This window comes from Mercenaria mercenaria, chromosome 18 (genome assembly GCF_021730395.1).
Source record: "Mercenaria mercenaria strain notata chromosome 18, MADL_Memer_1, whole genome shotgun sequence".
NCBI lineage: Eukaryota > Metazoa > Mollusca > Bivalvia > Venerida > Veneridae > Mercenaria > Mercenaria mercenaria.
In genome coordinates, this window is record NC_069378.1 from 3,058,846 (window position 1) to 3,084,300 (window position 25,455).

Here is a 25,455-nt window from a genome sequence, read left to right on the forward strand (position 1 = left end):
TGAGCTTTTCGAGATGTTCATAATACTGTAATATGAAAACAGTCTATTATCTGTAGTGGAATAATTATTAAATCTGGAACCACACTTGCATGAACATTTGAAAGTGCATACACAGTTTTCGGAATTTTCACTCTCGCGATATTTTGAAAAGTTTGGAAAAAGAATTGTTTGAAAGGTATGTATTTTTCTGTGTTACTTGCTTATTTGCTGAATTACAAAAGTAATGTACATTTCATGTTGCCATGCTTTTACTTACACCAGTTTATTTAATTTCAGTATGAGATATGTTGCAGGAAAATGCTGTCAAGGCAAGCCGAAGAAGCACTGGATTTTCCCTGGAAAAGAATGAAGACTGTCTGCGAAGAAAGTGACTGTATTCATTTGTAGTGTTTAAAGTGAAGAAAGAAATAAAATGTTATTAATTGAAATTTATACTCTCTGTGGGGGTTGGGAACTCTGTCCAGTCTATTCCAGTTCCTCTCCATTCATTCCTATCCCAATTCATCCTGACCCGGTCCATCCCATTTCTTATTGGTAACCCATGTATGATAGAACAAATAATATATATGGAGCATATTAGAATTAAAATAGTGTTGAGTATGGCCAGAAAAAAGGAAGAAAAAATATGTGTATAAATAAATTTATTATGAAATATGACAGTAAGTGAATATGTTTTATTCATGCAATTGACCCTTACAATAATTTATTATAGTAACACTTTACAAGAAGTGGTAAAAAAGAAAATGTGGAGAATATGAGTTTTTCGAGATGTTCATAATATTGTAATATGAAAGCAGTCTATTATCTGTAGTGGAATAATTATTAAATCTGGAACCACACTTGCATGAACATTTGAAAGTGCATACACATTTTTCGAAAGTTTCACTCTCGCGATATTTTGAAAAGTGTTTGAAAGGTATGTATTTTTCTGTGTTACTTGCTTATTTGCTGAATTACAAAGTAATGTACATTTCATGTTGCCATGATTTTACTTACACCAGTTTATTAAATTTCAGTATGAGATATGTTGCAGGAAAATGCTGTGAAGGCAAGCCGAAGAAGCAGCACTAGATTTTCCCTGGAAAAGAATGAAGACTGTCTGTGAAGAAAGTGACTGTATTCATTTGTAGTGTTTAAAGTGAAGAAAGAAATAAAATATTATTAATTGAAATTTATACTCTGTGGGGGTTGGGAACTCTGTCAGTCTATTCCAGTTCCTCCCCATTCATTCCTATCCCAATTCATCCTGACTGGTCCATCCCATTTCTTATTGGTAACCCATGTATGATAGAACAAATAATATATATGGAGCATATTAGAATTAAAATAGTGTTTAGTGTGGCCACAAAAAAGAAAGAGAAAATACGTGTATAAATAGATTTATTATGAAATATGACCGTGTATGAATATGTTTTATTCATGCAATTGACCCTTACAATAATTTATTATAGTAACACTTTACAAGAAGTGGTAAAAATGAAAATGTGGAGAATATGAGTTTTTCGAGATGTTCATAATATTGTAATAAGAAAACAGTCTATTATCTGTAGTGGAATAATTATTAAATCTGGAACCACACTTGCATGAACATTTGAAAGTGCATACACAGTTTTCGGAAGTTTCACTCTCACGATATTTTGAAAAGTTTGGAAAAGAATTGTTTGAAAGGTATGTATTTTTCTGTGTTACTTGCTTATTGCTGAATTACCAAAAGTAATGTACATTTCTATGTTGCCATGCTTTTACTTACACCAGTTTATTTAATTTCAGTATGAGATATGTTGCAGGAAAATGCTGTCAAGGCAAGCCGAAGAAGCAGCACGTGATTTTCCCTGGAAAAGGATGAAGACTGTCTGTGAAGAAAGTGACTGTATTTATTTGTAGTGTTTAAAGTGAAAGAAAGAAATAAAATGTAATTAATTGAAATTTATACTCTCTGTGGGGGTTGGGAACTTTGTCAAGTCTATTCAGTTCCTTCCCATTCATTCCTATACCAATTCATCCTGACCTGGTCCATCCCATTTCTTATTGGTAACCCATGTATGATAGAACAAATAATATATATGGAGCATATTAGAATTAAAATAGTGTTGAGTATGGCCACAAAAAAGGAAGAGAAAATATGTGTATAAATAGATTTATTATGAAATATGACAGTGTGTAAATATGTTTTATTCATGCAATTGACCCTTACAATAATTTATTATAGTAACACTTTACAAGAAGTGGTAAAAAAGAAAATGTGGAGAATATGAGCTTTTCGAGATGTTCATAATATTGTAATATGAAAACAGTCTATTATCTGTAGTGGAATAATTATTAAATCTGGAACCACCCTTGCATGAACATTTGAAAGTGCAAACACAGTTTTCGGAAGTTTCACTCGCGCGATATTTTGAAAAGTTTGGAAAAAGAATTGTTTGAAAGGTATGTATTTTTCTGTGTTACTTGCTTATTTGCTGAATTACAAAAGTAATGTACATTTCATGTTGCCATGCTTTTACTTACACCAGTTTATTTAATTGCAGTTTGAGATATGTTGCAGGAAAATGTTGTCAAGGCAAGCCGAAGAAGCAGCACGAGATTTTCCCTGGAAAAGAATGAAGACTGTCTGCGAAGAAAGTGACTGTATTCATTTGTAGTGTTTAAAGTGAAGAAAGAAATAAAATGTTAGTAATTGAAATTTATACTCTCTGTGAGGGTTGGGAACTCTGTCCAGTCTATTCCAGTTCCTTCCCATTCATTCCTATCCCAATTCATCCTGACCCGATCCATCCCATTTCTTATTGGTAACCCATGTATGATAGAACAAATAATATATATAGAGCATATTAGAATTAAAATAGTGTTAAGTATGGCCACAAAAAAGGAAGAGAAAATATTTGTATAAATAGATTTATTTTGAAATATGACAGTGAGTAAATATGTTTTATTCATGCAATTGACTCTTACAATAATTTTTTATAGTAACACTTTAGAAGAAGTGGTAAACGAACCCTTCTTTTAATGTAAATGTTTGTATATGATAGAAAATGTGGAGAATATGAGTTTTTCCAGATGTTCATAATATTGTTATGAAAACAGTCTATTATCTGTAGTGGAATAATTATTAAATCAGGAACCACGCTTGCATGAACATTCGAAAGTTCATACACAGTTTTCGGAAGTTTCACTCTAGCGATATTTTGAAAAGTTTGGAAAAAGAATTGTTTGAAAGGTATATATTTTTCTGTGTTACTTGCATATTTGCTGAATTACGAAAGTAATGTACATTTCATGTTGCCATGATTTTACTTACACCAGTTTATTAAATTTCAGTATGAGATATGTTGCAGGAAAATGCTGTGAAGGCAAGCCGAAGAAGCAGCACTGGATTTTTCCTGGAAAAGAATGAAGACTGTCTGTGAAGAAAGTGACTGTATTCATTTGTAGTGTTTAAAGTGAAGAAAGAAATAAAATATTATTAATTGAAATTTATACTCTGTGGGGGTTGGGAACTCTGTCCAGTCTATTCCAGTTCCTCCCCATTCATTCCTATCCCAATTCATCCTGACCTGGTCCATCCCATTTCTTATTGGTAACCCATGTATGATAGAACAAATAATATATATGGAGCATATTAGAATTAAAATAGTGTTTAGTATGGCCACAAAAAAGGAAGAGAAAATACGTGTATAAATAGATTTATTATGAAATATGACCGTGTATGAATATGTTTTATTCATGCAATTGACCCTTACAATAATTTATTATAGTAACACTTTACAAGAAGTGGTAAAAAAGAAAATGTGGAGAATATGAGTTTTTCGAGATGTTCATAATATTGTAATAAGAAAACAGTCTATTATCTGTAGTGGAATAATTATTAAATCTGGAACCACACTTGCATGAACATTTGAAAGTGCATACACAGTTTTCGGAAGTTTCACTCTCACGATATTTTGAAAAGTTTGGAAAAAGAATTGTTTGAAAGGTATGTATTTTTCTGTGTTAGTTGCTTATTGCTGAATTACCAAAAGTAATGTACATTTCATGTTGCCATGCTTTTACTTACACCAGTTTATTTAATTTCAGTATGAGATATGTTGCAGGAAAATGCTGTCAAGGCAAGCCGAAGAAGCAGCACGAGATTTTCCCTGGAAAAGGATGAAGACTGTCTGTGAAGAAAGTGACTGTATTCATTTGTAGTGTTTAAAGTGAAGAAAGAAATAAAATGTAATTAATTGAAATTTATACTCTCTGTGGGGGTTTGGAACTTTGTCAAGTCTATTCCAGTTCCTTCCCATTCATTCCTATACCAATTCATCCTGACCTGGTCCATCCCATTTCTTATTGGTAACCCATGTATGATAGAACAAATAATATATATGGAGCATATTAGAATTAAAATAGTGTTGAGTATGGCCACAAAAAAGGAAGAGAAAATATGTGTATAAATAGATTTATTATGAAATATGACAGTGTGTAAATATGTTTTATTCATGCAATTGACCCTTACAATAATTTATTATAGTAACACTTTACAAGAAGTGGTAAAAAAGAAAATGTGGAGAATATGAGCTTTTCGAGATGTTCATAATATTGTAATATGAAAACAGTCTATTATCTGTAGTGGAATAATTTTTAAATCTGGAACCACACTTGCATGAACATTTGAAAGTGCAAACACAGTTTTCGGAAGTTTCACTCGCGCGATATTTTGAAAAGTTTGGAAAAAGAATTGTTTGAAAGGTATGTATTTTTCTGTGTTACTTGCTTATTTGCTGAATTACAAAAGTAATGTACATTTCATGTTGCCATGCTTTTACTTACACCAGTTTATTTAATTGCAGTTTGAGATATGTTGCAGGAAAATGTTGTCAAGGCAAGCCGAAGAAGCAGCACGAGATTTTCCCTGGAAAAGAGTGAAGACTGTCTGCGAAGAAAGTGACTGTATTCATTTGTAGTGTTTAAAGTGAAGAAAGAAATAAAATGTTAGTAATTGAAATTTATACTCTCTGTGAGGGTTGGGAACTCTGTCCAGTCTATTCCAGTTCCTCCCCATTCATTCCTATCCCAATTCATCCTGACCCGATCCATCCCATTTCTTATTGGTAACCCATGTATGATAGAACAAATAATATATATAGAGCATATTAGAATTAAAATAGTGTTAAGTATGGCCACAAAAAGGAAGAGAAAATATTTGTATAAATAGATTTATTTTGAAATATGACAGTGAGTAAATATGTTTTATTCATGCAATTGACTCTTACAATAATTTTTTATAGTAACACTTTAGAAGAAGTGGTAAACGAACCCTTCTTTTAATGTAAATGTTTGTATATGATAGAAAATGTGGAGAATATGAGTTTTTCCAGATGTTCATAATATTGTTATGAAAACAGTCTATTATCTGTAGTGGAATAATTATTAAATCAGGAACCACGCTTGCATGAACATTCGAAAGTTCATACACAGTTTTCGGAAGTTTCACTCTAGCGATATTTTGAAAAGTTTGGAAAAAGAATTGTTTGAAAGGTATATATTTTTCTGTGTTACTTGCATATTTGCTGAATTACGAAAGTAATGTACATTTCATGTTGCCATGATTTTACTTACACCAGTTTATTAAATTTCAGTATGAGATATGTTGCAGGAAAATGCTGTCAAGACAAGTCGACAAAGCAGCACGAGATTTTCCCTGGAAAAGCATGAAGACTGTCTGTGAAGAAATTGACTGTATTCATTTGTAGTGTTTAAAGTGAAGAAAGAACATAAAATATTAATAATTGAAATACATACTCTGCGGGGGATGGGAACATTGTCCAGTCTATTCCAATTCCTAACCATTCATTCCTATCCCAATCCATCCTGACCCAGTCCATCCCATTTCTGATTTGTAACCCATGTATGATAGTACAAATAATATATAATATAGCATATTAGAATTGAAATATTAATGTTGAGCATGGTCACAAAAAGGAAGAGAAAATATGTGTATAAATAGATTTATTATGAAATATGACAGTGTGTAAATATGTTTTATTCATGCAATTGACACAATAGTAACCCTTAAGAAGTGGTAAAAGTACACTTCTTTTAAAGTAAATTTATATGATAGAAAATGTGAAAAACATCAGTTTTTCAAGATGTTCATAATATTATTATGAAAACAATCTTTTATCTGAAGTGATGTAATTATTAAATCTGGAACCAGGCTTGCATGAACAGTTGAAAGTTCATACATAGTTTTCGGAAGTTACACTCGCGATATTTTGAGAAGTTTGGAAAAAGAATTGTTTGAAAGGTATATATTTTTTCTGTGTTACTTGCATATTTGCTGAATTACAAAGTAATGTACATTTCATGTTGCCATGCTTTTACTTACACAAGTTTATTTAATTTCAGTATGTGTGGAAGCTAAATATGAGATATGTTGCAGGAAAATATTGTCAAGGTGAGCGGAAGAAGCAGCACTGGATTTTCCCTGGAAAAGAATAAAGACTGTCTGCGAAGAAAGTGACTGTATTCGCATGTCGTGTTTAAAGTGAAGAAAGAAATAAAATGTTATTAATTGAAATTTATACTCTCTGTGGGGGTTGGGAACTCTGTTCAGTCTATTTCAGTTCCTCCCCATTCATTCCTATCCTAATCCATCCTGACCCAGTCCATCTCATTTCTTATTGGTAACCCATGTATGATAGTACAAATAATATATATGGAGCATATTGGAATTAAAATAGTGTTGAGTATGGCCACAAAAAAGGATGAAAAAATATGTGTATAAATAGATTTATTATGAAATATGACCCTGTGTAAATATGTTTTATTCATGCAATTGAGATAATAGTAACACTATATAAGAAGTGAGTAGGTTAGTAGTAGGAATCTGTAGTAGGCTACAAGATTGATTTCCAAACCAAATGATAGGCACTGGTATGTATTGCTGTTTATAATGATAGTGTTGTGTATAAAAGGTTTCATTGATATGTTGACCTGTTCACCACAGGTAAATGTCAACTTCTCCACTCAAATTAGAGGTGGAGGATGATTGATCTAGACTTTAGCTTAAGAGGATTTAACTAATGTATTCCATGTAACTTTTACCACAGTTTTAGATGCCTAATTTCCAAAACATCAACACTGTTATTAGGAGAAACACTCATGGATGAAGAATCAGACTGCTTAATCGACAGATGATAAAAATTTTCACATGCAAGAAAAATGCCAACTGGAAAAAATCCCACAGACCACCAGCACCAACATGGACAGATGGTATTTCAACATATAGTAGATTCACGGTGATACATCGTAGAGCGGATATAGCTGGTCAACATATACAAGAATGTTGAGGTAATGAAACTTAAATTCATATTAATTTTTTTTTTCTTAAAATGCTACATTCGGACTTCTGCAGATAGTTAGGGAGTACACACTATGCATGTAGAACATTTAAAGCATACTGTTATTGCCATTGCTAAAAAAGGTGAAGGTTAAAGTTCTAATGCTAACGGCTACAAATTTTTTTTTTTGCTTTTTTTTTTCGTTTAACAACAGAACTACATCAGTTAACAAAAAACTGAATCTTGTGATTTGTTCAAATTGTATTGTTAGATCATTCTATGTCAGATACAGGAGCTCTCCGAGTTCAACTTGATTTGAAATACATCATCAATCACATGGATGGACTGTACAGGGTATAGCTCCTCTCACTAGAATACTGTTAAGGGGGGTAGTTTTATTCTGTACAGACCAGAGAGGTACATATCTGTATTCGTTGTCTATTGGGTGTACTTACTACAATAAGTTACAAAAATGGTATGTATAATACTTCGGTGTAAAACAAAATTGTTTGTTTCTGGTATCCTGATCTACACTAAAATTTTGGCCCGACCTTACTGGCCTTAGAGAACTTTTTTTTAAAATAAACTTTTAGCAAAAAGTTGCAAGACTGCACTATCTATGCTTTGAACATGGTCAGTGATGTAAGAAATCAACTAACTGATGCTCTAAAGGCATAACCCCCTTATTTGTATTCATTTTTCAACACAAAAAATTATTTCCGAAAATTCTCAATAAAAAAACAGGATCCGCCCTCCCCAAAAAAAGATTCCAATCTACCTACCCAAATTTTTTAGAGCATGTTACTGGAAACAAAGATTTTTTTAAGGCCTTATCCAAATTTTTAGTTGTTTCTTTTATGTTTGCTTTGAACCAAAACGTCCTTACAAATTTGATACATGGGCGTTCTTTTCAGATTTTACTGCCAATTTCAGAATAGTGCGCCGATTCAGTGTTTGCATCATACACATGGAGTGACTGACTGATATCGATTTTCTTATCATGAGTGGCTAATTTTGTAACAGTCAAAAACATAAACTTCGCCCAAGATGCGAGACAAGTTATGTTCATCTAAAATTCTGTGGGGTTTTCCTGTTAATTGTCTAAACAACACATAAACTGAAAAGTCAGTCATGCAATGTATTAACGGTTTTTAAAAACATGATATTGCAGTTTTTAGCCGTGTCTCAGAATCAGTTTCAAGTCGAACATTTTTTACAATCTCTATCCAGAACGGTACAGAATAGACATCAACCACTCGGCCCGATTACATTATGTGTGTAAAACTGTCCCATTTGATAGCTGTTGATTAACGTCGCTTTATCTCAATTTATTTCACGTATAATTTTTTTCTTTAATTGATTTCCTTGTGAAAAACTGTTAAAAAATCACTCACTACAAAATGCAAATTAAGTCAGCGGGTGCATATAAGTTTAAGATCAAAAGATGTGTTTATACATGTAAAATTACACATGTCCTGAAGAACATGTGTATTTTTATCGTATTTAAACATAAATGTACTGTTTATATACGTAACTCAAGTTGTAAAGGTAATAAAGTTTTATGTGTTTGAAAATCTAGTAAACATGCGATTGAATCAACTGGAGTCATTTCGTTTCGTACATTGAACATGTACTTACACCTAATCATCAATTCAAATTTTGGTCCTGTAGCCGTTGTACTTGAAATCAACACCTTAAGTGCTGGACTCGCCGAGTGGTTATGGTCGCCAACTTCAAATCAAATCCCCCTTATCAAAGTGGGTTTGAGTCTCACTCGGGGCTTTGAATTCTTCATGTGAGGAAGCCATCCAGCTGGCTTATGTACGGAAAGTCGGTGGTTCTACCCAGGTGTCCGCTCGTGATGAAATAATGCATGGCGGGGCACCTTCCTCCGTAAGAATCTGCCAACTGTTCTCACATAAAGAGATATGGCTGGTAGCAAGCTCAAACCTATCCCCCACAGGTTACAGTGATTTCAAGTCAGCGACTAACCACTCGACTACAAGGGCGATTACTCGATGGATGGTGACTTTAGTAATCTGTGCCCCACTGTGTTCCTTTGTATGTTCGTTTTGTCCTCATATGTTGGCTTTGTGTGTGCGTCTGTGTGTGTGTGTGTGTGTGTTTGTGGTGTGCACGTTTGCATGCTGTGGGTTTCGTTTTGGGGAGGCTGCGTTTTTGGTACCTGGCTTTCCCTGTTTGATATTTGTCTTTGTTTTTTTTTTGCAGTAATGCCAGATTGAAGTCGACATAGAACTCCCAAATTGATTTATGTCGACGGGTTTGACTAACAGCTTATTTTTTTCTCTACTTTTTTTCATTTGACTAAAGTTTTCATGACATCGCATACCACATGTCTTCAGTAGTCATTGCAGTAATTATTTGACAGATTTTTATGAAATAAAATATATCTTTTCATATGGAATCTTTTCTTATCAATGTTAATTCTTTGGTCTGGTATTCTATAGTTTGAGAGAAAATATCGGTAAATGGAAGACTGGAAGTAGTAATCAGACTCAGATGGAAGTATAGTTATAATGACCAAATCACTTTGTATTTTTTACTGACAATTCTTACATAAATTCATACCCTGTAGGAAAGGAAATGCTTATATGTTTACTGAAAATTGGCTGCGTGTTTATCTGCACCATTTAGCAATTTTTGAAGCAGTTTAAAATAAAAAGTGCTAAAACTGCAGGTGATTTACCCACAGGTGCCCATCCAGTCTTGGTGCCCATTTAGGTGCTGCCCCCTCAAAAAAAAGTTTATAAAAAAAAAGATCGTTCCTATAAACTCTTCCATGTAAGAGTAAATAGGAAACAAATCAAAAACTTTTTTTTTCATTTTAGGATTATAACAGTGGTTTTAAATTTTTTTTTTTTTTTTTTGAGAGGGTGACACCTATTTGCGCACCAAGACTGGATGTGCACCTGTGGATTTAGCCGGTCGCACTCAGCGTGCGTTGTGGTCCGATACACATGTGTAGAAGAAATGACTTCCTGAACAACAAGACTAAGTGCTATTGTATTATAGTAACCTGAAAGCATATTCAGTAAAGTAATATCAGTTAAAATAGCAATGCATCAAGTGGCGCCTGTGCAAAAAACTTTTTATTACAAAATCTGTGTTTTGTTTAGAAACCTGTCATTTTCATCGACAAAATCAACAAGTGTTCGTGGTTGTTCTCTGCAAAGTTCTCAGGACTTGATTTATAATTCAATATTTTTATCTTGCAGTGACTGTCTAACTTTCTTAATTTCATACCATTGTTAGGATGAAATATGTCAGTTTAAAATTAAATGTTTGATAATTTCAAGAAACCTATCAGTTGATATATCACAGTATAAAAGCATTTTTACATCATTGTTGTTCAGAAAAGATAAAATGGAAATATACTGGCCATGATCTGATGCAAAAGTTGATTGGGCCAATAACATGACTTATCAATTTATCAGCATTGCTAAGGTGTAAAAAAAATGTTTGTTTCAGGTATCCCGACATACCCTAAATATTTGGCCTGACCCTTAATGTTTTTATGGCCTTGGAGAAAATTTTTAATATCTTTTTGATAAAAAATTGTAAAACTGAACTTTTTATTCTTTAAACATGGACAGTGATGTTAGAATGTTTTAAACATGGACAATGATGTTAGAAATCAACTAACTGATGCTCTAGAGGTATAACCCCCTTATTTGTATTCATTTTTGACAAAAACATAATTTCCCAGAAGTCTCCCTTTATAAAAAAAAAATCCCCCCAAAAATAATAGAGTTTCTGACCTACCTGCCCTAATTTTTTTGAGCATGTTACCAGAAACAAAGAATTCTTTTTTCTAATAATTTTAGCAAGTTTTATATATATATATATATATATATATATATATATATATATATATATATATATATATATATATATATTTTTTTTTTTTTTACAAGACTTTTACTTATCAGAAATATAGTACAAGTCTTACTTTAACCAACCATTTGAGTTGCAATTAATGGTCTGAAAGTGATGATGCATTTTTGAAAAAAATAAAATCTTTTAAAAAACATCAAGAAAGTGTATAATCAAATGTTATTCTAACAGCATTACCTCCTGTACATTTCAATTTTCTTCATTTATACACCCATAAAGGATACTGTGAAATCAATAATATTCATGGGGTACTGACTTTTGTGGATTTCATGGTTGTGTCAATCCACAAAATTTAATCCCAATGAACAGTTAAACTTCCCATTCATTTTATGTTCAATAGTTGAAATCCACATATTCATATCCCCACAAAATTGCCATTTTGACAAAAACCACGAAATTTCTTGCCAGCAAAATAAAATGACAGTATCTAGAGTCTATCCTGTAGCATGTTGCACATGATGACAGTATCTAGGGTCTATCCCGTAGCATGCTGGATATGATGACAGTATCTAGGGTCTATCCCGTAGCATGCTGGACATGATGACAGTATCTAGGGTCTATCCCGTAGCATGCTGGACGTGATTAATTCTGTTTTTACAACCAGTGTAGATCATGATCAGACTGCACAGATGTTCTGCTCTGTTCTCCATTCAGTTATGGTAAGCACCACTGTTAGCTGTTAATGGTACAGTCCAAATTGAAAGATAGACAAGTCCATTAAAGAAACTTAGTAGGGTAAGGGCTATACCCCATACTGCATTTATGTCTATACCCCATACACACAGTGTCAAAATACATTTGGGTATTACAAAAGGACTGTTAAATAATCAGATAGCAAGCATTGTTCAGATACATATTTTATAAAAAAATAAAAAAGTATTACCGATGATCTATTTCACTGAAATATCCATAAAAGTAAAGGTTTGACTGCGAGCAGACGGAACATCAATCCATTTTAAATTTCTTTAATGTTACAAGCTAAATAGGTGTATTTTCCAGAATAGAAATCATTCCACTTTTGATAAAATTCTTTGTTTACATTTTTTTATTTAAAAGGATTTAAAATAATTTTAAATCTGACTTATTTATATTTATAAGCATTGACTAGTTTCGCTCTGAGCCCCCTCTAGTGCTAATGCAGGTTTTCAAAACATGCCATAAACTAGCTATATCCACTGTAGGATGTTTCACCTTGGGTTATTTGGATTCCTCAACACTTTGACAAATGTGCTTTATTATACAGTATTTGTTAATGCGGCACAGGTCATAGTAATGTAATCACTTGAGCGAAAAGTTTACTTGGACATTAGCCATGGCTAAAATTAGCATACAGTAAAACCTGCTGCAGTGGTCACCTCTATTAAGCAGTCAGCCTGTGTTAAGCAGCCAGTGTCTCATTTCCAAATACAGTCTTTCATTCTGTTATTTACCTGCATTAAGCAGCGAAATGCTTTAAGCATCTACTGATGTGGGAGGCATATAGTGATTGTCCTGTCTGTCCATCCGTCCGTTCGTTCGTCCGTCCGTACGAGGTTAACCAAATGGGACCGTTTCGTCTAGCATCAATACCCCTTACTAGAATGACTTGATACTAATGCAGATGTAACCTGTGACCATTCCTCATCTTCAAACATCACCTGACCTCAGTTTGACCTTGACTGTGACCTCATTTTGGACTTAGGTTGCTTTATATGGGCCATCTATTGGTTAACCAAATGGGGCCGTTTCGTCTAGCATCAATACCCCTTACAAGAATGAATTGATACTGATACAGATGTAAACTGTGATCATTCCTCATCTTCAAGCATCACCTGACCTCAGTTTGACCTTGACCTTGACCTCGATTTGGACTTAGGTGCAAAATCTATCGACAAGGATGCCACTGGGGGCATCAAGCATTTATTGAACGCAGCTCCTTGTTTTCACTCATTTGGCTGGCTGCTTAAGACAGGTTTTACTGTACTCTGATTTTAAAGACAATGTCAGCTCTTTTAGAAATATTGTTGCTTTTTGCAACAATAGCATGTTGTTGATACCTATTCTTTTTCTGGTAAAAGACAATGAATGCAAGGCAGTTTTGTCAATCACTTTATCTTCTTTCCTTTCAAAAGACTAAGGTCAACATGACCTGACAAAAAACCTCGATATGAACCAAAAAATCATTATTTCAGATATCAGTAGTTGGTTTCCTGCAAGAGCTAGAGAGGTCAGAGAAAGGGATCGGCTAAAAAAGAACATGAAGGGGTCTGATGATAATATGGATGTAGGTTATGAAGGTAAGTCATGGTATCATTTAACAAGGATTTTGGTTATTTAAAATACTTGTACTGCTGTATATTTACTTTACAGTCTGATGGAAAGGTGCACACTATTTTCAATTTCAGCTTATTGAATGATCAAGTCTAACAGAGATCTTTTAAGCCAAAGAATACAGCCAAGTGAAATATAGTAGCAGATATACAAATAATACTGATACAACTAAACACTGAAATTTTTGTCAAATTTATCATCATGTTGTACATTAAGAACACAGAGTTGTGAATCTTGATCCCATTTCTTTTTTAAAATTTGATATATACAAGTACCATTTTTAGTTCTTTGTTATTTTTTGTAGTATACTTAACTCATTTTACCCTAAAGCCTTATCTCCACTTCTCCTCTGCTGATGTTTCTCTTTCAACCTTCTGGTGGTGGGGGGGTGCTTTTATTGCCACTGAAGTTAATTCAGTCTTGAGCAGCCAGCCAAGGGAGTAGGAAAAAGCGGCTGCTTAATGCAGGTAATTAAAGAATGTATGACCATTTTGGAAAATCACGCTTGACATATGCTACCAGTGCAGATCAAGATCAGCCTGCACATCCATGCAGTCTGATCATGATCTGCAGTGTTGGCTGTTTAGTCAGTACCTTTTTGTTATGTACCCTGTTTAACAGTTTATGGTACTTTTCAAATTGAAAATGGACAAGTTTATTATAGAAATTTAGCAGGGTAAGGGGTAACAGACTGTGGAATTAAAGATTCAAAGAAATGACCATAATATCACATCAGAACTTGTTTTGGCTATAAAATAAACAACTTTTATAAATTGCAAAGTTTCATTATGGACAGGTTTAAAAAAAAAAGTTAATGAGAACAATTCTTAAAAATGATTTAAAATAAATATTTTTGTCATTTTATAACATTGATTTTACAGTCAACAATTGGTAAAAACATCTTTGTCAGAACCACCGGGCAGATTTACACCAAACTTCACAGGAACGATCCATTGGTTGCCCCTTTTCAAAATTGCCCAAAGAATTTAATTCCATGCAGAACTCTGGTTGCCATTGCAACCAAAAGGAATTGCAACCAAAAGTAAAAATGTCTTGTCAGAAACTGTTAGCTGGATTTCAAAAGTATTTCGTAGAAATGATCTCTAGGTGACCCTCTACCAGAATTGCCTAAGCCATTCTGTTTTGGTATAAAACATGGCCACCAGGGGGGCCTATTTTCCCTATATGGCTATATTGTAAATTTCAAAAATCATCTTCAAACCCACTAGACAGATTTAAACTAAACTTCACAAAAATAATCCTTGGGTGCCACCCTATCAAAATTGCTCAAAAAATTGAAATCCATGCAGATCTCTGGTTTCCATGGCAACTGAAAGGAAAAACCTTCTTGTCCAAAACCACAGTAGTTAGGGCTTTGATAGTTGGTATGTGGGATCATCTAGTGGTCCTCTAACAAGTTAGTTCAAATTATCCACCTGGGGTCAAATATGGCCCCGTCCTGAGGTAATATGCTTTACATTTACATACATTCTTTATATATTTACACATAAATTTTGCCATATCAACAAAATCCTTGGTACTCTATAATTTTTAGCTCGACTATACGAAGTATATGGAGAGCTATCCTACTCGCCCCGGCGTCAGCGTCTTTCCGCGTCCCCACCTTGGTTAAAGTTTTGGTGCATTTTCTCTTTTTTCAACTTATCTCTGTAATTACTTGATGAATTTGATTCAAACTTGAAATACTTATTCCTCATCATCATCCACATCATCTGACATAAGGGCCATAACTCTGGCACCAATATTTCATGAATTATCCCCCCTTTTCACTTAGATTTTCAGGTTAAAGTTTTGATGCACTTTCACTCTATCTCTGTTATTACTGAATGGATTTGATTCAAACTTAAAATAGTTGTTCAACATCATCACCCACATCATATGACACAAGGTGCATAACTCTGGCACCATTTTTTCATGAATTATTCCCCCTTTTTACTTAGAATTTCAGGTTAAAGTTTTGGTGCACTTTCACTCTGTCTCTGTTATTACTGAATGGATTTGATTCAAACTTAAAATAGTTGTTCAGCATCATCACCCACATCATATGACACAAGATGCATAACTGTGGCACAATTTTTCATGAATTACTGCCCTTTTTACTTAGAATTTCAGGTTAAAGTTTTATGCACTTTCACTCTATCTCTGTTATTACTGAATGGATCTGATTCAAACTTAAACAATTGTTCACCATCATTACCCTTATCATATGACACAAGGTGCATAACTCTGGGACCAATTTTTCATGAATTATTTCCCCTATTTACTTAAAATTTTAGGTTAAAGTTTTGATGCACTTTCACTCTGTCTCTGATATTACTGAATGGATTTGATTCAAACTTAAAATGGTTGTTCAACATCATCACCCACACCATATGATGCAAGGTGCATAACTCTGGCATCAATTTTTCATTAATTATTCCCCCTTTTTACTTAGAATTTTAGGTTAAAGTTTTGATGCACTTTCACCCTGTCTCTGTTATTACTGAATGGATTTGATTCAAACTTAAAATATTTGTTCAGCATCATCACCCACACTATATGACACAAGCTGCATAACTCTGGCACCAATATTTAATGAATTATGCCCCTTTTTGCTTAGGATATACATATATAGTGTTTTGATACATTTTATCTTTACCTCTCTTATTACTTTAAGTTGATATTTTTGACCTAGACTCAGGCTATTGTGCAATATCTTCATCCACAATTGGAGTCATTAAACACTCCAGTGACAGCTCTAGTTTCCTCAGATGTGCCCAGTTTCACTATCCAGCATCGAAATAGTCGAGCGCGCTGTCTCCTGTGACAGCTCTTGTTTGTGTTGTCCATTAAGAAAAAATACAGATTTTATTTACAGACAGTTAAATTGTAAATTTCCAAAATCATACCTAGTTAGACAGGTAATTAAGGGTCACAGCTCCTAATTTGATATGGTTTTAAAGCTAGAGCCAGTTGAAAGGCATAAATTTCAAGAACCCAAACTTTATTCTTGTTCTTGTTTTTCACATTTGTTGAACCTTTTGGCCTAATTACAAAATAAATAAAAAAAAATTTTCATTTCAGCCAATGTTGAGCCCAGGAGGTCCTCGTCAAGTTACAGCAGATTCATTCAAGAAAGAAATGGAGTAAGCTTTACTTATTGTGTTCTGCTGCCTGTAAAAATATGGCATAATCTTTACTTATTGTGTTCTGCTGCCTGTAAAAATATGGCATAATCTTTACTAATTGTGTTCTGCTACCTGTAAAAAAAATAAAAGAACATCACATTTTACAAAACGCATAATATTTTTCATCATATTTTGTGTCATTGAGATATTTCTATCCAGGAATCTTCAAAAGCACATAATGGTATGGTCCACATTATGGAAGTTCATATGACAAATCTTCATCATTAAAAAAATACCAGTAGGTAGGTATGACATTTTGATGATGCTCTTCAGTGTAAATCAGGGAAAGACTTATAACATGTTTATATAAGTCTGTTTTCTTAAATTTGTTCTAATAAATAAAATCTAATAAATTAAAAGATAAAATCCTAGTAAGTTTATTAGAGTAATATAGGTGTATTTTCATGGAATCCATTTTACAAGATACATATTTTTTGCAGTATGTATGTACATGAATTCATTTTCTTCAGCAGTTGAAGCTGCAAGGAGAGACTGATGGAAAATGACAGTGACTGGACAGAAAATGATGATGGTGAAGAACTATAGAAAACTTGGGAAAACTTATAGCTACCATCAAAATAGCAGTCATTGATTCCAATATTCCAGCCAATGTATCCCTCTCGTAGGTAAAATGTTCAAGATTCTGTTTGTCAAATTGTTTTTATAGACTGCCATTTCAGAATTTTTTTTACATTAGCCATTAATTACCCTGCTAAATTTCTATAATGAACTTGTCCATCTTTCAATTTGGACAGTAACATTATATGTTAAAAGGTTTGCATACCAAAAAGATAATGACTAAATGGCAAACAGTGCAGATAATGATCAGAGTGCATGGATGTGCAGGCTGGTCATGATCTTCACTGGTCACTAAGGCAGAATCACTTGTGCCAGCATGGTAGGGGTTAAAGTTATAAGATTATTAAATTTAATGCCAACTTGCGCATTTTTTGAAGCTCGTAAAATTCTATGTGGAATTGATTCTTTGTTAGATTTAAATGAAATTTGTAACATGTGTAAATGTTGAGTTCTGCTCACCCAGGGCTAGAGGGTGTGGCCGTTAGCACTCACAGTGTAGACTCATTCAAATGGGAGTCTGCAGTATTTCCATTTGTGTAAAAGGGCAACCAGTGTTTTTTTAACTTTTTCTATTTCATTAAAGTTTTTAATATTCAGTTTAATTGGAGAGACTGTCAGTTACATGCTCATATTCAGAGTTCAGGGTTCAGGAATCTTGGTTAAAGGTATGTGATCAGTAACTTTTGAGCAACATTTTATGGTATTTCACATTTTTCATACATTCTGTTAGAGATTTATTTTAATAATAAAAAGACCTATTACATAGACATAGATCCCTATTAGAAATGTATATTTTATTACTTTTTCTGAAAATTTGTAATTACCTTCCTTTTTAGCTCATCTGAGCCAAAAGCTTGTGGTGAGCTTTTGTGACCGCTCAATGTGTGTCGTGTGTCCATCAACATTTTCTAAAAAAATCTTCTTCTTGAAAACCACAGGGCCTAGGGCATTGATATCTGGTGTGTAGCATCATCTAATGGTCCTCTACCAAAAGTGTTCAAATGATCCCTCTAGGGTCAAATATGGCCCCACCCCGGGGGTCACATGGTTTTTATAGACTTATATAGGGAAAACTTTGAAAATCTTCTTGTACAAAACCACACGGCCTAGGGCTTTGATATTTGGTATATAGCATCATCTAGTGGTCCTCTACCAAGATTGTTCAAATGATCCCCCTAGGGTCAAATATGGCTCCACCCCGGGGGCCCCAAGTTTTACATAGACTTATATAGGAAAAAAAGTTTATTAGTCTTCTTGTCTGAAACCACAAGATTTAGACCTTTGATATTTTGTTTGTAGCATTGTCTTATGGTCCTCAACTAGAATTGTTCAAATTGTACCCCTGGGGTGAAAAGAGGCCCTACCCTGGGGGTCCCAAGTTTTATATAGAAAAATTATGCTCTTTGGGTTAAAATAGGCCATGCCCCGGGGCCACTTAATTATTTTATGAGTTATTTAGGAAAAAATACTTAAAAAATTATCTTGACAGAATTATACCCCTTCTAGTATCTTCCTTTTAAAGTAGAGGTCTCTTATTGAGACATATATTCATTTTACTGTCAAATCAACTAATAGTGGAGCGCGCTGTCTTAAGGACCGCTCTTGTTCTGTTGACTTGTTTGGTTTTGGTTGTATATTCAGGTTTTTTTCTTGTTTGACAGGACTGGTGTTACCAGTTTTATATATCAGCAGTTTGTCCCGGCAGTTTGTTCCAGTTGTGTCCTGCAGTTTGTTCCAGCAATTTGGTTGTTCCAGCAATTTGGTCCAGTTTTGTTGCAGTTCCATATGTTATTCTTCCCAAGTCTTTATAGAAGTAAGTGCATCTTAAAAAAGTTAGAACAGTACTATAATTAAGAAGTAGTATGTTTGGAAGCATTAACCCTTACCCTGCCATATTTCTAAAATGGACTGGTCCATCATTCAATTTGGGCAGTACCATTTATTATTTGAAGGGGTGTTTACGGATAATTTACTGACCAAATAGCGAACAGTGCAGACCATGATCAGCCTGCACGGATGTGATCTTGGTCTGCACTGGTCGCAAAGGCAGAATCACTTGCCGCCAGCAGGCTAAAGGTTAACTGGTGTTGCCATCATGACATAGCACATGCAGACTTGATGCATAGTAGTTTTACATTTCAATTTAAATAAGTAACAGTATTCAAATTTTCAGTTTTTGTTGACATTTACCTATTTGTCTCTTAGGTTAACTTTAAAGCAGGACTTTCACTGTCAGATATGCAAAGAAAACAACATGAAGTGGAGACAACCACCAACCAGGGCACACAGTTGGCTTTAGATGAAGTTTCTTATCAGTCAGGTGATTTTTTAAACATACTTTCTTACATCATTGTGCCGACATTGTGTCTGCAATCATTAGTCCTCCACCTCTGATTCATGTGGGGAAGTTGGCAGTTACTTGCGGAGAACAGGTTTGTACTGGTACAGAATCCAGGAACACTGGTTAGGTTAACTGCTCGCCGTTACATGACTGAAATACTGTTGAAAAACGGCGTTAAACCCAAAACAAACAAAAATTACATCATTGTGCAAATGTCGAGTATAAATCAAGTTTAGAAATGTAGATGGGAATGTTCTACATATGAATTTGACTGAAAGAAATATGTCTCAAGTCATTTCTTAACCATTTAGCATCATATGAGAACATTGTTGTCTGCTGACAGAGGATAGTTCAGTAACAGGAGAAATACTGGACAGCTGAATATACAATATACACTAGTTTAACACTTACCCTGCTGAATTTTTATAATGAACTTGTCCATCTTTCAGTTTGGACAGTGCTATTTACTGTTAAAAGGAGTGCTAAGCCAAAAAGTTACTGACTGAATGATAAACAGTGAAGATCTTGATCAGACTGCACAGATGTACAGGCTGATCATGATCTACACTGGTAGCAAAAGCAGATTCAGTTATGTTCAGCATGATAAGGGTTTATGGCTGGCTGGTCAATAGTCTAAGTTTGAGGGCAACAGTTTTGACTATTGACTACCAAGCCAAGCCACTCAATAAATGTTCTATAACATGACTTTAGAAATAAGTTTTCATATTTTTTTTTTACAATGAATTAACTGGTGATTAATATGAGGAAAATAATAGTTCATATTTAGTTAATGACTTCTGCCATTCAATAGTCAAAACTATTGACAGAAATAAATTTTCAGTTTTTTTAGTTCACCTGAGCAATGCTCAAAAAATAGAAAAAATCTTCAATCAACATCTCCTAAACCGCTGGACAGATTTTAAAATAATTTCACACAAATGGTTCTTATGTCACCTTGTACCAAGATTGGTCACTTATCCCTATATGTATGTAGTGGAATCCTCAGAAATCTTCTTGTGTGAAACTGCTAGACTGATTTTAAAATAATTTTACACAAATGGTCATTGTGAGCCTCTACCAAGATTATTCAAGTTATTCCAATTCATCAAAAAACATGGCTGCCAGGGGGGTGTGGTCACTTTTCCCTTCATGTATACCATACTTGTTCAAATAATGGCCCTAAGATCAAAAGATGGCCACACCCCAGTGTTACATTTAGGCTTTTGTATTATGGTAGAAGCCTGGTAAATCTTCACTGAATTGATAATAACTAGAGCCTTGATATTTGTAATAGTGTGTGTGACATGTATGTAATATAGGTTAACATAGATGAAATCTAACTGTGTACTTATACAAGCACACTCAAAGCCTTGTACACAGGTGAGCGCTTTATGGTCAATGAGCCTCTTGTTTTTAAAGTTTTGACTTATTAGCCCAGTATACAAGTAATGAATGCAGACTGATCATACAACATTAAACTGTGGACCTGCACTTTATCATATTGTTTCACCAATGTTAACAACATCCATGTAGAGAAAACTGATCTCTGCATTTAATCCTTGCAGTCTGCAAGGGCAGATTTCTCTTAAGTAGATCTGTATCATCTTTTCTTTTTTTACAAAATAAAGATTGCAACTAACTAAAGATACAGCTGGTACATTTTCTGAAGTGGAACATGCAGAAATTAATAATTGCAACATAATTTTGTTTTTTCAATTTCCTTTACATGAATGGCCAAAAAGGATGTAGATATGGATGCACTTCCTCGTAGCAACTTCAGACCTACAGAACTATAAGTGGAGGAAACAACTATCACTATTGACCTTGAAACCATTGACCTAAGTAAGTTGATTCTAATGCTTTTTTAGCTCACCTGAGCCAAAGGCTCAGGGTGAGCTATTGTGATCGCACACCGTACATCGTCCGTTCGTCCACACTTTCCTTAAAACAACATCTCCTCATAAACTACATGTATTAGGCCAGTTTTGATGAAACTTCACAGGGCTGTTCCTTGGATGATCTTCTTTAAGAATTGAATACCATATAGAACTCTGGTTCAAAAGGAAAAACTTTAAAAATCTTGTCCACAACCATATGTTGTATCATCTAGTTGTTCTCTACCAAGGTTGTTCAAATTGTTCCCCTAGGGTTTATAATGGTCCTGCCCTGGGGGTCACATGGTATACAGACTTATATAGGGAAAACTTTGAAAATCTTCTTGTCAAAAAAAACAAGGCATAGAGCCTCAATATTTGGCATGTGACATCATCTGATGGTACTCTATAAAGACTAAATATGGGGTGAAAAGAGGTCCCATCAAGGGGGTCCCAAAGTTTAGTTAGACTTGTATAGGAAAAAACTTAAAAAGTCTTCTTGTCTGAAACCAAAAGACCTAGGCCCTTTGATATTTGGTATGTGGCATTGCCTTTTGAATCCCTACCAAAACTATTTAAATTTTGCCCCTAGGGTGAAAAGAGGCCCCACCATGGGGGTCAATTTTTACATAGACTTAAATAGGAAAATTCAAAATAAAAATTGTGTGAAACCACAAGACCTAGGCCTTTGATGTTTGGAATGTAGCATTGCGTCATGGTTCTCTACCAAGATAGTACAAATTATGCCCCTGGGGTAAAAAGAGGTGCTGCCTGGGGGTCTCAAGTTCTGCATGGACTTACGTAGGAAATTTTTAAAAAATTCTCTTGTCTGAAACCACAAGGTCTATGCTTTTGATGTTTGGTATGTTGCATTGCCTAGTAATCTTTTACCAAGATTGTTCAAATTATGCCTCTGGGGTAAAAAGATGCCATGTTCTGGCGGTCCCAAGTTTTACATAGACTTCCATAGGAATTTTTTTCTTGACTGAAAGTCTTTTGATATTCAGTCTATAGCATTGCCTAGTGGCTGTCTAACAAGATTGTTCAAATTATACCCCTGGGCAGAAGAGGCCCCGCCCCGAGGGTCACATAGTTTTTACAGGAGTTATATAGGAAAAAATTCTTCAGAAATCATTTGATCATATTTTCTAGACTGTTTAACTATAATAACCTTATGATCCCAAGTAATTAAGGGTCACTTGACTGTAACCTTGACCTACTGACCTACTTTCTTGTTTTTTAAGACATAGCCTTGAAATTTTGATGATATGTACAGTTTTGCACACTGATCTTAAAACTGACTTTCAGTGACCATGAATGTGACCTACTTACCTACTGTCTTGTTTTTAGATAAAGCTTTGGAATTTGGATGACATGTATAGTTTTGCTTGCTGATCTTTAAACAGGTCAATGTGACCTACTGATCTAATTTGTTTTCTGAGCTACAGCAAAAGGATTTGGACCACCTGTAATATTTATTATTACAGATTTCAAAAGTAATCTTGCATAATCTTTACCTTGATCTACTCTCCTAATTTTCTTGTTTTAAAGCTTTAGCTAGGAAATTTGTCCAAGCAAACAACTCTACTCAGGTGAGCAATATAGGGCCATTATGGCCCTCTTGTTTCACCCATTACAGAATCAAGTGAATGGATATGCAGTGTGTGTTTGTCATACTGAATGCTTCTTATATTTTAGTAGCATTGTGTTTTGGTGGAGACAACATTTAATATTTTGTTTCATAGCTTTATTTACATGTTACTGATTTTCAATTGATGGAAATTCATTAGTTTTCAACCAGTTAAAGAAATAAAACTTGTTTCTGTTTTTGAAGACATCAGTCTGTTTTGAAGTTTTGTACATTTTGTCCAAGTGCTTGTCAGTTTTACTCATAGTTTATTTTAAAGTGATATACAGTAAATTGTTATATTTCTTTTATATAGTTCAATATGGGAAGATGCCACATGTCACACAAAGCCGCATCCCACACAAATCCCTGTAGCATAGATATCTATGTCACGCCTAAAAAGGAAATTTCACCAGAGGCATAAAGGATTACCAGGATTGCATGGAAGATTCAGCACAGTAGTCCACACAGGACCAACACATCGAAAACTGGTACTCAGTCGGCCTTAGAGAAATTGTGTACTTTGCTTAAAAATATCCTGAAGTGATTTTGGTTGCTCATAATGGGAGACAATTTGATTTTCAAGTTCTTGTCTCAGCTGTACAGGATGATTTTCAGCTGTGTTTCATCTAAAGTGTATTGTTTTACCAGTGTTAAGGAAACTGTTCAGTTAACAGTCACATTAAATATAAGATCTTGCTATGACACTGTTTGGTATCCGGTACAATGCCTATAGCTGACAGACAGACAAATTTATTATGAAAAACTGGAAAGGCCTGCTAAGGGTTTACATTTTATGTTTAGCGGAATTTCAAGCAATGACTTGTACTCGTGATAAATTTGGTACCAAAATGTTCATTATCTTAAGTAGAAAATGACAATTGTAATTGGAAATTTGAATTGTGTTATTTAACTCAAACTTAGGAAAGTTAATATGTTCAAAATTGTTAATAATGTTTCATTTGTTAAAATGCTATATTATAGCTTTAAGCCATAATGTCCTCTTTTTACACTCTGCCTAAAGAAACACTTCATTTGTTCTTGTTTGCTATGTAGCCATTTCCTTGATTAAAAATACACTTGTGAATCTTTGGACTTCTTGAACAAATTAATACTTTGTGACTATTTTTTTAACTATTTTATTCTTGCTACATGTACATTTAATAAATAATTGCAAAACTTTTACATCTTACTTGGACATAACTTTAAAAGGCCCTACCGCTTCGTTAACAATAAGCAGTTCCCTGTAACTAAAAAAAACTCTGAAGTTCGCTTCTTATTAACTACATGAAGTGGGTACAGTATAGGACTGATGACAGTTTTATTTCACAAATTTCAGAACAATACATTATGGTGGATGTTTTTTTTGTATTTATTTACATTTTTCTATTAGATGATAGTTAATTTAAATTCATAATTGAACACTTTCGAAAGTGAAACTTTTTACTATAAAGCAATTCACAACTAATATTTTCTTTTAAGTAAAATAAAACAATAAAAGAATAAGCAATCCTTTAAATATGAAGTTAAGTAGTATCTTTTAAGCTCAGCAAAAGTATGAGCGAACAGAGATGTCCCTTATTTTCAACATCTTGTACAGAAGTTTTGATTTTATCTGTGTAGATTTTTGACATACTGTACAATTTATTCAGGTGTATGCAAGACAATATTTATAAGGAAGTCTTGTGTTTTAAGCTACCTAATAAGTCCTAATTATTAATATTAGAGAAAACTGTTGATTTTTCAAAGGGCTTCCTGATACTTATGTATAAGCTTAAGTACAAACATATAAGGGTTTACTCATATTTATTATTTTTAGTTCTTAATATCTGTGCAAGTTTTTATTTCTATTTCTGTCTGTTATAATTGGATCTTATGCCTGAATAAAATTGAATTGAATTGTGATGCAAATAGTGTATTGTCTTTTTGTTGTGTCTATGATAATTTCTTTAAATAAACTTTAAACATTATTTGTCTTATTTATTACAATGTTTATAGTTGACAGATGTATACCAAGGTCAAATAACACAGTGAGATTTATGTGCCATTTACAAGTTCATTTACTTTTGCTAATACTAAGACATCAATTTCATTAAAATTTCCAGTAATCACCTCTCTTCAGAAGAGTATACTCTTGATTTGAATAAGGCACGGATGTAATGGACAACTATTTACCTAAAAGTCTCTCTTTCTACACTATCTCATCAGAAGTCAGTAAGTTAGAAGCAGTAACTGTGCAAGAAATGGGAAGTTGGCAAGTTAAGTGAAGAAATTAAAAGTCAGCACTGAGCAGTTG

The 25,455-nt window shown here is 33.8% G+C and overlaps 3 long non-coding RNA genes across 4 annotated transcripts; all 3 read left to right on the forward strand.

Moving 5' to 3' along the window:
• Positions 1-1,975: 1,975 nt before the first annotated feature.
• LOC123539170 (uncharacterized) lies at positions 1,976-16,945 on the forward strand. Its single transcript, XR_006683925.2, has 4 exons — positions 1,976-7,335; positions 13,412-13,516; positions 16,635-16,696; positions 16,898-16,945. It is a non-coding gene; the product is annotated as an uncharacterized LOC123539170 (long non-coding RNA).
• Positions 16,946-16,947: 2 nt separating this feature from the next.
• On the forward strand, positions 16,948-19,068 carry LOC128550640 (uncharacterized). 2 transcript variants are annotated; one of them, XR_008368349.1, is made up of 3 exons: positions 16,948-16,980; positions 17,209-17,364; positions 18,979-19,068. It is a non-coding gene; the product is annotated as an uncharacterized LOC128550640 (long non-coding RNA). The 2 variants fall into 2 exon arrangements; XR_008368348.1 differs by having other exon boundaries at positions 17,209-17,360.
• A 454-nt stretch (positions 19,069-19,522) lies between these two features.
• On the forward strand, positions 19,523-25,112 carry LOC128550617 (uncharacterized). Its single transcript, XR_008368334.1, has 3 exons — positions 19,523-19,637; positions 21,401-21,500; positions 23,476-25,112. It is a non-coding gene; the product is annotated as an uncharacterized LOC128550617 (long non-coding RNA).
• The last annotated feature ends 343 nt before the right edge of the window (positions 25,113-25,455 follow it).